Below are 11,796 nucleotides of genomic sequence, written 5' to 3'. Positions count from 1 at the left end.
ATCTTTCCATTGACCCAGTATTCTGCCTTCCTATTATTCTTCCCAAAGTGAATCACCTCACATTTATCCGCATTGAACTCCATTTGCCACCTTTCAACCCAATTCTGCAGTTTATCCAAGTCTCCCTGCAACCTGCGACATTCTTCCACACTGCCCACCACTCCGCCAACTTTAGTGTCACCTGCAAACTGAGTAATCCATCCACCTGTGCCTGCATCCAAATCATTTATAAAAATGACAAACAGCAGTGGTCCCAAAACAAATCCTTGTGCACACCACGAGCGAATTGACTCCAGGCTGAATATTTTCCATCAACCACCACTAGTTGCCTTCTTACAGAAAGCCAGTTTCTAATCCAAACTGCTAAATGTCCCTCAATCCCATGCGTCCATATTTGGTCGAATGGCCGACCACGTGGAACCTTATCAAAGGCTTCACTGAAGTCCATGTACACCACGTCAACGGCCCTTCCCTCGTCCACATGCTTGGTCACCTTCTGAAAACTCACTGAGGTTTGTGAGACACGACTTGCCCTTGACGAATCCATTTTGATGATCTCCAATCAAATTGGTGCTTGCTTGATGTTTATAAATCCTATCTCTTCTCATCCTTTACAAAACTTTTCCAACAACAGACGTAAGGCTCACTGGTCTATAATCACCTGGGTCATCTCTCCTGCCCTTCTTGAACATTTGCAGCCCTCCAGCCCTCTGGTACGAAATCTGTAGAAAATGAAGACTCAAAAATCAAGGCCAAAGATCAAGAGGATAGGAGATGGTGGTGGGGCTTGATGTGGGAGGAGGGGATAGGAGGGAGAAAAGACAGGTTCAGGAGGCGGGGATGAGCTGGGCTGGTTTTGGAATGCAGTTGTGGGGAGGGGTGATTTTGAAGCTTGTGAAGTCCACATTGATAGCATTGGGCTGCAGGGTTTCCAAGCAGAATATGAGGTGCCCTTCCTGCAACCTTCGGGTGGCATCATTGCGGCACTGCAGGAGGCCCAGGATGGACATGTCATCTGAGGACTGCGAGGGGGAGTTGCTTAGTGTGAAGTGAGCAGAGGTGATGTGCAAAGCGGTCCCCAAGCCTCCGCTTGGTTTCCCTGATGTTGAGGAGGCCACAATGAGAACAGCAGATGCAGCTACCACATTAGTGGCGCCGATACAGTCATCAATGTAACGGAGGAAGAGGTGGGGTTAAGGGCCAGTGTAGGTACGGAAGAGGGATCGTTCCATGTAACCTACAAAGAGGCAAGCATAGCTTGGGCCCATGTGGATACCCTGGCCACCCGCTTTGTCTGTAGGAAGTGGGAGGATTTGAAAGAGAAGTTTTAGTTTTCAAGGACCGCAACTCCACACCCCACCCCCCGCAGTGGTCGAAAACACCCTCGACTGGGTCACCCGCATTTCCCACAACTCACCCCTCACACCCGCTCCCCATAAAACAACCAAAACAGAGTCCTTCTCGCCCTCACGTACCACCCCACTAACCTTCGGATTCAATGCATCATCGCCGACACTTCTGCTATCTGCACTCTGACCCCACCACCAAAGACATTTTTTCCCTCCCCACCCTTACGTGACTCCCTTATGCGCCCCACACTCCCCTCCAGCACCCCGTACACGCGGCACTTTTTCCTGCAACTGCAGGAAGTGCTTCACCTGTCTCGATACCTCCCCCCTCACCCCCATCCCAGGCCCCAAGAAGAAATTCCACATCAAGCAGATGTTCACCTGCACATCTGCTAATGTGATATACTGTATTCGCTGTTCCCATTGTGGCCCCCTCTACATCAGGGAAACCAAGCGGAGGCTTGGGGACCTTTGCAAGTCACCGATGCATGAAAGAACTGCACCTACCAGTCGCCAACCGTTTCAACTCTCCCTCCCAATCCTCAGATTACATGTCCATCCTGGGTCTCCTGCAGTGCCACCTGAAGATTGCAGGAGCAGCGCCTCATATTCCGCTTGGGAACCCCACAGCTCAGTGGTATCAATGTGGACTTCACAAGCTTCAAAATCTCCCCTCCTGCTCCTGCAACCCAAAACCAACCCACCTATTCCATCCTGCCACCTCAAGCCCCACCCCCACCTCCTACCTACTAACCTCTTCCCACCGCCTTGACCTGTTCGTCCTATCTGAACTGACCTGTCTGCTTTCCACCTGCACTCCATCCCTGCCTCTTTGACCTGTCTGTCTCCTGTCCACCTATCTTTTCCTTTATCCAACTTCTATCTGCCTCCCGCTCTCTCCCTATTTTTCAGAACCCCCCTCTCCCTCCCCCATTTCTGAAGAAGTGTCTAGGCCTGAAACGTCAGCCTTCCTGTTGCTCAGATGCTGCTTGGCCGGCTGTTTTCGTCCAGCTGTACACCTTGTTACCTCAAAGAAAATCTCAGTGGCCCTGACCAGTTTTTCATTTCCTCTCACAAGGGAAGCACCAGAGGGTTGGAGAACAGAATGTGGTTTGACTTATCAAGATAAATGCAAAACTATTCAATTCCAGTGGAGGTTTGAGATGCAGTGTTGATGTTTGTTCTATGTAGTAGCCTGGCCTTAACTTGTCCTGTGGTGAGATGTAATTTGAAGGGGATGCTGTGCTTTTTTTTGCTCGTTTTGGTACGGTATGTGTTACTTGACCTTGTCAGCCTATTTTATAGAGTCATGGTCGTACAGCGTGGAAATGAGCCCTTGGGTCCAACATAATCCCAAACTAAACTAGTCCCAACTGCCTCTTCCTGGCCCATATCCCTCCAACCGTGTCCTATTTATAAACCTCGATCAGGTCACCTTTCATCCCCCTTTGCTCCAGTGAAAAAAGTTCCAGCTGACCCAACCTTCCTTTATCACTGAAACCTTCCATGCTCAGCAACAATCTGGTAAATTTCTTCTGTGCCCACTCTTGCTTAAAAATATCCTTCCTATAACAGGGCAACTATAAATTTGTACTGTAGAAATCTTCAAGACTAGAAAAACATAAAAGCATACAAACTAGGAAATGAAGGGATCAAATTGTAGTTCAGGAAGTGGAAAAATGGAAGTGGCTTGAGTGCAGCATGTTCTGGACTAACGTGCACTGTAGTTCTGAAAGGGCATTTCACCGGTGTGAGTGGAAAGTTGTAGATGAAATAGTGACTTGAATCTTCAAGTATGCTGTCTCTCCAATTGATGTTGGAAACTCCTTCCTGTTTCGAATGACGAATCTCAGGGATCGCTGCTGTTGTCTAGCTGATAGCCAGCCTTCAAACTGTTTCAAAGAGGAAAAGAACAAAGAAAATTACAGCACAGGAACAGGCCCTTTGGCCCTCCAAGCTTGCGCCGTTCCAGATCCTTTATGTAAACCTGTCGCCTATTTTCCAAGGATCTGTTCGCTTTGCTCCCTGCCCATTCATGTTTCTGTCTAGATACATCTTAAATGACGCTCTTGTGCCTGCCTCTACCGCCTGCGTTGGCAATGCGTTTCAGGCACCCACGACTCTCTGCATAAAGAACTTTCCACGCGTATGCCTTGAACTTTTCCCCTCTCACCTTGAAATTGTGACGACCAGTAATTGAGTCCCCCCACTCTGGGATAGAAAGCTTCTTGCTATCCACCCTGTCTATACCTCTCATGATTTTGTCGACATCAATCAGGTCCCCCCCTTCAATCTCCATCTTTCTCATGTAAATAATCCCAATCTACTCAACCTCTCTTCATAGCGAGTGCCCTCCATACCAGGTAACATCCTGGTGAACCTCCTCTGCACCATCTCCAAAGCATTCACATCCTATTGGTAATGTGGCGACCAGAACTGTACGCCGTATTCCAAATGTGAACCAAAGTCCTATAAAACTGCAACATGACGTGCCAAATCTTGTACTTGATACCCTGTCTGATGAATGAAAGCATGCCGTATGCCTTCTTGACCACTCTATTGACCTGCATTGCCACCGTCTGGGTGCAATGGACCTGAACACCCAGATCTCTCTGTGCATCAATTTTCCCCAGGCCTTTTCCATTCACCGTACAGTTCGCTCTTGAATTGGATTTTCCAAAATGTATCACCTTGCATTTGCCCGGATTGAACTCCATCTGCCATTTCTCCACCTAACTCTCCAATCTGTCTATATTCTGCATTCTCCAACAGTCCCCTTCGCTATCTGCTCCTATCTGTTTCGCATTGGTTTTGCACAGAACTACATTTCTGTTCTATTTTTGCTAGTTAATTGTTTCAAATTAGTTGCTGTTCTTTGTAAATCACAATCATGAATGCACATCAAAGCAGTGGGGAGAGGGGGAGAACGGATTTGAGACGTCATGAAGTCTGGGATTTGTTATAATCCATAAATATTGTCAATATAATTTTTAAAATTCACGAGCATGTCATTGATGTTGCTTTCTTGGGCTGCATTTGCTATCCATCCAGAATTGCTGTTAAGAAGGTTGTGGAGAATTGGCCTGTTGAATAGCTGCAATGCACGTGGTATGAATATATTAATGAAATACTGAGGACAGGAGATGAATTGCTTTTACTCAGTGGAAATGAAGTAACAGTCATACAGTTCCAGATCAGGATTCTGCTGATTTTGACAGGGAACATGCAGATTCTGGAGCTGCTGTTTAAATATTTTTGGGTGGTAGGGATCACACAATTATCAGGTACTGTGGAAGGAGTTTGATGAATTGGTGCATTGTCTCGTTGTAACTCCCCATCTCAAACAACAGTTAACTCTAGATCCATTGTTAATTGTAAATTTTCAGTTCAACCAAAAGGAAAAAAAGTTTTGAGGGATATGGACCAAAGGCAATATGGAGGTAGGCCACAATTAAGTTATAATCTCATTGGATGGTAGAAAGTGTTTGAAGGGTTGAATGGCCTACTTGTTTTCCTATATCCTGACATAAGAAGGGGGATCAATCAATGGGATGTTTTGACTGCACTGCTGTCGTTTATCGATAGTGTTGTCGGAGTCGCACTCGTTGAGCTGAGTGAAGAGTATTTCATTGACACCCGGATTTGGAGTTTATCGGCAGTGGACAGATGTTGAGAAGTCCAAAGTGAGTTACTTGCCGTAGAATCTATTGTCTCTGATCTACGGTTCCAGTCGCATTGATTAACATAGATCCGAGAACACTTCAGCAGAGGAACAGGCCCTTTGGCGTGCAATGTTGTGCCGAACATGGTGCCAAATTTAGCTAAAGCCTTCCGAATGTCCTTGATTCATATCCCTACATTGCTTGTATATTCATGTACTTATATCAAAGTGTCTTAAACGGCCCTATTGTATCTGCTTCCACAGCCACCCCGGCAGTGCTTTTCAGACTCCGACCACTCTCTGTATAAAAGAATTGTCTCTGACATCTCCTTTGAACTTTCCCCCTCTCACCTTAAATACATGCCCCCAGTTTTAGACATTTCAAATCTGGGAGAAGGGTTACAGTCAGAATCTGTCTATGCATGTCATAAATTTGTAAACCTCTATCAAGTCTTCCCTCAACGTCTGCAGAGAAAATAGTCTGAGTCTTTCCAGCCTCCTCTTTCTAGCTCAAGCCCTCAAATCCAGGTAACCTCTTTTGCACGCTATTCAAAACCTCCACATCCTTCCTGTAACATGACGACCAGAATTGGATACGATTCTTAAGAGTGCAATACTTAAGGCCTAACCAACGTCTTCTAAAGCTGGAACATGACATCCTGATTCTTGTGCTCGATTCCCCAACTAATAAAGGCAAGCATGCCATGCGTCTTCTTTACCACTCTATCAACTTGTGTGGCCCCTTTGGGGGAGCGATGAACTGAATCCCAAGATCCCTGTATACACAAATGCTGTTCAGGGTCCTGCCATTAACTGTATATTTTTCCTTAACATTTAATTTCCCAAAGTGGAGCACTTGACACTTAACGGATTAAAATTCACTTGACATTTCTGCAACTGATCTGTATCCTTCTGTATCCTTTTATGACTTTCTACCCTAACTACCGCTCTACCAATCATTCTATCGCCTACAAACTTACGAACCCATCCATCTATATTTTCACCTCGGTCATTTTATATATACCACAACAGCAGAGGTCCCAGTACAGATCCCTGCAGAACAGAATAGTCCTGGATGTGCAGCCTGAAAAGCACCTTTCCACCACCACCCTCTGTCTTCTCTGGGCAAGCCAGTTGTGAATCCAAGCAGTTGAGTGACCACAGACCCCATGGATCTTAATCTTCTGGATGATCCTACCGTGAGGCACCTTGAAAGCCTTGCTAAAATCCCTGTCGACAATATCCACTACTCTACCTTCAATGATCACATTAGTTACCTCCTGAAAAAATTCGATCAAGTTAGTAAGACATGACCTGCCCTGCACAAAGCCATGCTGACTGTCCCTAATTGGGCCATGCTGTTCCAAATACAGATAAATACAATCCCTAAGAATTCTGTCCAATAGCTTCCCAATGAACGATGAGAGACTCACTAGTCTCTAGTTTCCTGGATTGACCCTATTTTCCTTCTTGAACAGAAGAAGAACATTTAGCAACTTGCTCGTCCTCCAGTACCCCTCCAGTGGCGACCAAGGATACAAAGATATTGCTGAATGCCCTGACAATCTCCTCTCTCACCTCGCTCAAAAACCCTTGAGTAGATACCATTGGGTCCTGAGGACTTATCCACCTTAATGCATTTTCTTGATCTCAAAATGCTGTTATCATATGAGCATGCTCCACACAAATCCCACTATCCTCCACACCCTTCGCCTGAGTGAATAGTGATGCAGAGTACTCATTTAGGATTTTGCCCACATCCTCTGCTTCCGTACACAAGTTCCCTCCTTTATCCTGAATGGTCCTACTTTCTCCCTGTTTATCCTCTTAGAATGCCTTGGGATTTCCTTTAACCCTCCTTGCCTCCATTTCATCGCCCTTTCTTTTTCTGCTTTCTTTATGTCAGCCCTGTTCTATTTTAGCTTCCTGAACCTGACGTATTTTTGATTTTCCCTTTTGACTAACTTCACAACCTCCCCAATTATCCAAGGGTCTTTACCTTGCCATCCTTGTCCTTCCTCCTTTCTGATCCTAAACTCATAAGCAGGCCTTCAAACAATTCCCATATGGCAAATGTGACAGCTCCTCCCAATTAACACTCCCCAGCTCCTACCTAAAATTGATATAATTTACTCTCCCCCAAGGTCCTGACTTCTCCTTCTTCATAGCAATCTTAAAATTGAAGGAGTTGTGATCACTATTTCCAACATGCTTTCCCACCCTTCTCACCAGTTACCTGACCAGGACAAAGACCAGTATGGCCCATCTTCTATCCATGTATTGTGTCAAGAAACTCTCTTGGATAGACTTAACAAATTCAGCCTCATTTAAAGATAATGGGAACTGCAGATGCTGGAGAATTCCGAGATAATAAAATGTGAGGCTGGATGAACACAGCAGGCCAAGCAGCATCTCAGGAGCACAAAAGCTGACGTTTCGGGCCTAGACACTTCATCAGAGAGGGGGATGGGGAGAGGGAACTGGAATAAATAGGGAGAGAGGGGGAGGCGGACCGAAGATGGAGAGTAAAGAAGATAGGTGGAGAGAGTTTAGGTGGGGAGGTAGGGAGGGGATAGGTCAGTCCAGGGAAGACGGACAGGTCAAGGAGGTGGGATGAGGTTAGTCGGTAGATGGGGGCGCGGCTAGGGTTGGGAGGAAGGGATGGGTGAGAGGAAGAACCGGTTCGGGAGGCAGAGACAGGTTGGACTGGTTTTGGGATGCAGTGGGTTGGGGGGAAGAGCTGGGCTGGTTGTGTGGTGCAGTGGGGGGAGGGGACGAACTGGGCTGGTTTAGGGATGCAGTAGGGGAAGGGGAGATTTTGAAACTGGTGAAGTCCACATTGATACCATTAGGCTGCAGGGTTCCCAGGCGGAATATGAGTTGCTGTTCCTGCAACCTTCGGGTGGCATCATTGTGGCAGTGCAGGAGGCCCATGATGGACAGGTCATCTAGAGAATGGGAGGGGGAGTGGAAATGGTTTGCGACTGGGAGGTGCAGTTGTTTGTTGCGAACTGAGCGGAGGTGCTCTGCAAAGCGGTCTCCAAGTCTCCGCTTGGTTTCCCCAATGTAGAGGAAGCCACACCGGGTACAGTGGATGCGGTATACCACATTGGCAGATGTGCAGGTGAACCTCTGCTTAATGTGGAATGTCATCTTGGGGCCTGGGATAGGGGTGAGGGAGGTGGTGTGGGGGCAAGTGTAGCATTTCCTGCGGTTGCAGGGGAAGGTGCCGGGTGTGGTGGGGTTGGAGAGCAGAGTGGAGCGAACAAGGGAGTCACGGAGAGAGTGGTCTCTCCGGAAAGCAGGCAGGGGTGGGGATGGAAAAATGTCAAGACAAGGTGGTGGGGTCGGATTGTAAATGGCGAAAGTACCTGCACAGGCCCCAAACCCCACCTCTTCCTCCGGTACATTGATGACTGTATCGGCGCCGCCTCTTGCTCCCCAGAGGAGCTCGAACAGTTCATCCACTTCACCAACACCTTCCACCCCAACCTTCAGTTCACCTGGGCCATCTCCAGCACATCCCTCACCTTCCTGGACCTCTCAGTCTCCATCTCAGGCAACCAGCTTGTTACTGATGTCCGTTTCAAGCCCACCGACTCCCACAGCTACCTAGAATACACCTCCTCCCACCCACCCTCCTGCAAAAATTCCATTCCCTATTCTCAATTCCTCCGCCTCCGCCGCATCTGCTCCCACGATAAGACATTCCACTCCCGCACATCCCAGATGTCCAAGTTCTTCAAGGACCGCAACTTTCCCCCCACAGTGATCGAGAACGCCCTTGACCGCGTCTCCCGTATTTCCCGCAACACATCCCTCACACCCCGCGCCCGCCACAACCGCCCCAAGAGGATCCCCCACGTTCTCACACACCACCCTCCCAACCTCCGGATACAACGCATCATCCTCCGCCACTTTCGCCATTTACAATCCGACCCCACCACCCAAGACATTTTTCCATCCCCACCCCTGTCTGCTTTCCGGAGAGACCACTCTCTCCGTGACTCCCTTGTTCGCTCCACACTGCCCTCCAACCCCACCACACCCGGCACCTTCCCCTGCAACTGCAGGAAATGCGACACTTGCCCCCACACCTCCTCCCTCACCCCTATCCCAGGCCCCAAGATGACATTCCACATTAAGCAGAGGTTCACCTGCACATCTGCCAATGTGGTATACTGCATCCACTGTACCCGGTGTGGCTTCCTCTACATTGGGGAAACCAAGCGGAGGCTTGGAGACCGCTTTGCAGAACACCTCCGCTCAGTTTGCAACAAACAACTGCACCTCCCAGTCGCAAACCATTTCCACTCCCCCTCCCATTCTCTAGATGACATGTCCATCATGGGCCTCCTGCAGTGCCACAATGATGCCACCCGAAGGTTGCAGGAACAGCAACTCATATTCCGCCTGGGAACTCTGCAGCCTAATGGTACCAATGTGGACTTCACCAGTTTCAAAATCTCCCCTTCCCCTACTGCATCCCTAAACCAGCCCAGTTCGTCCCCTCCCCCCACTGCACCACACAACCAGCCCAGCTCTTCCCCCCCAACCCACTGCATCCCAAAACCAGTCCAACCTGTCTCTGCCTCCCTAACCGGTTCTTCCTCTCACCCATCCCTTCCTCCCACCCCAAGCCGCACCCCCATCTACCTACTCACCTCATCCCACCTCCTTGACCTGTCCGTCTTCCCTGGACTGACCTATCCCCTCCCTACCTCCCCACCTATGCTCTCTCCACCTATCTTCTTTACTCTCCATCTTCGGTCCGCCTCCCTCTCTCTCCCTATTTATTCCAGTTCCCTCACCCCATCCCCCTCGCTGATGAAGGGTCTCGGCCCGAAACGTCAGCTTTTGTGCTCCTGAGATGCTGCTTGGCCTGCTGTGTTCATTCAGCCTCGTTTAAACTCTTGTTGTAAGGGAGTCCCAGTCAATACCGGGGAGGTTAAATTCACTGACTGTGACAACTCTGACTTATTGCATCGTTTCAAAAGCTGCCTACATATTTGTTCCTCAGTGTGTCAGTGGCAACAGGGGAGCAGGCTATTAGTTTAATCTGATCAGAGTGATTGTGTCTATCTTATTTTTGAACGCTACCTCTATTACCTCAGTGGGCAAGCCCTCCAGAATGTCCTCTCCAGGTGCAGATTTAACATTTCCCACAGGTTAGGAGTGCACCTCCTTCTTTTATCTTCCCCTCTATCTTGTCTAAAACAATGAAACCCTGGAACATTGAGCAGCCAGTCCTGTCTCTGTCTCAACCAAGCCCCTGTAATAGCCTCAACATCAGAGACCCATGTACTGATCCAGGCTCTATGCTCATCTGCCTTACCTGTCATACTCCTTGCAGTGAAATAAACATACTTCAGCTTGTTCGTGCCATCATGTTCATGTACCTGTCTCTGACTGCCATTCTTTTCTGATTTATTGGCCCTAACATGGACCTGCCATCAATTCATCTACTTGCTGACCTGCTGCTCTGGTTCCCAGCTGCCTGCCAGTCTTTAAATCCTCCCAAGTAGCACTTGCAAACCTCCCTGTGAGGGTATTTGTTCCCGTTCAGTTTAGGTGCAAGCCATCCCTCTTACACACGTCACCCCTTGCCCAGGAAGCAGTCGCAATTATCCATGAACCTGAAAGCCTAGCCCAGTACCAGCTCCTTAACCAATGCATTCATTTGTTGCAGCCACTCAGAGATGTCCTTGACCTTGGTACCAGGGAAGCAACACACAGCCCTGGTGTCTCAAATGTGGCTACAGAAACTCTGCCCCCAACGAATGAGTCTCCAACCACGATCACTCACTTGGATTTGCCTGACCCTCTTCCACAGCAGGGCGGTTTGTGCCACGGACCTGGCTACTGCTGATTATATAACTGACCCAGTTAGGGTAAGGACATGGAATTTTGTGATATGGTCATATTCTCTCTGGTTGGAGCTGATTGCTGCTTCGCACTTGTATGGTGCAAATGTTACTTATCCTTTATCAGGCCAAGCCTGATCGTTGTCCAAGTCTCACTGTTTTTTCTCATCGTTGACTTCACTGTTGGAAAAGTCATGAATTCTGCTGGACACCTGGACAATATTCAATGAACATTCATGTCTGCACTTTGGCTCAAATGAAGACATGACTTCAGCCAGTGCAGATATCCCGTGAATGCCACTGACTCAATTTTCTATTCCTCTGCTTCACACCACATTCAATCAGAACTTGCCTTGGTGGAAATGACAGTTTGCACTTTCCTTCCTTTTCAAGCTCAGGATCTCTGATCATATTTGTGGTAAATCCTGAACGAGGTTACGAGAAGTGTGGCATGATGAAAAGTGAACTGAACCTTCGTGTGCAGCTGTTTGACAGCACTGTCATCCAGATGTTGCATTACTTTGCTGATGCTTGAGAATACATTGAGGTCATAATTGGTCAGGACAATTTGTCTGCCGATTGCGTGATAGGTCATCTTTCTCTGAAATGTGAGTGTCGCGAGTGTTTAAAAATGGACTGGAAAACATTTACTGTTGGTGTGGTGACCTTGGGGCACATTGTTCCAATACAGTTTGTGGGATACTGCCAGGTGCCATGGCATTTGCAGTATCCAGAACATTCAGTCTTGTCATTGCGTGAAATAATTTGAATTGCGTGTAAGTTAAGATCTGTGATGCCTCCTCAGGATGAGGGCAAGAAGATCATCCAGACTGATGCTATGAATGGTTTCATCTGCTCCTACACCTTTTGTTCATAACATCTTGTAATAACTGCCATGTAGCCTGATGAGAAACTAAAGCTC

At 47.9% G+C, this 11,796-nt stretch overlaps 1 long non-coding RNA gene across 1 annotated transcript in view; it reads left to right on the top strand.

Moving 5' to 3' along the window:
- LOC132207924 (uncharacterized) overlaps positions 1–10,783 on the top strand; it is a 27,064-nt gene extending 16,281 nt beyond the window's left edge. The window contains exon 4 of the long non-coding RNA XR_009444004.1: positions 10,700–10,783. This is a non-coding gene — a long non-coding RNA (uncharacterized LOC132207924). The remainder of the gene's footprint in view (positions 1–10,699) is intronic.
- Positions 10,784–11,796: the final 1,013 nt, after the last annotated feature.

This window comes from Stegostoma tigrinum, unplaced genomic scaffold, assembly GCF_030684315.1.
Source record: "Stegostoma tigrinum isolate sSteTig4 unplaced genomic scaffold, sSteTig4.hap1 scaffold_208, whole genome shotgun sequence".
NCBI lineage: Eukaryota > Metazoa > Chordata > Chondrichthyes > Orectolobiformes > Stegostomatidae > Stegostoma > Stegostoma tigrinum.
This window is presented reverse-complemented; position numbering and strand designations above follow the sequence as displayed.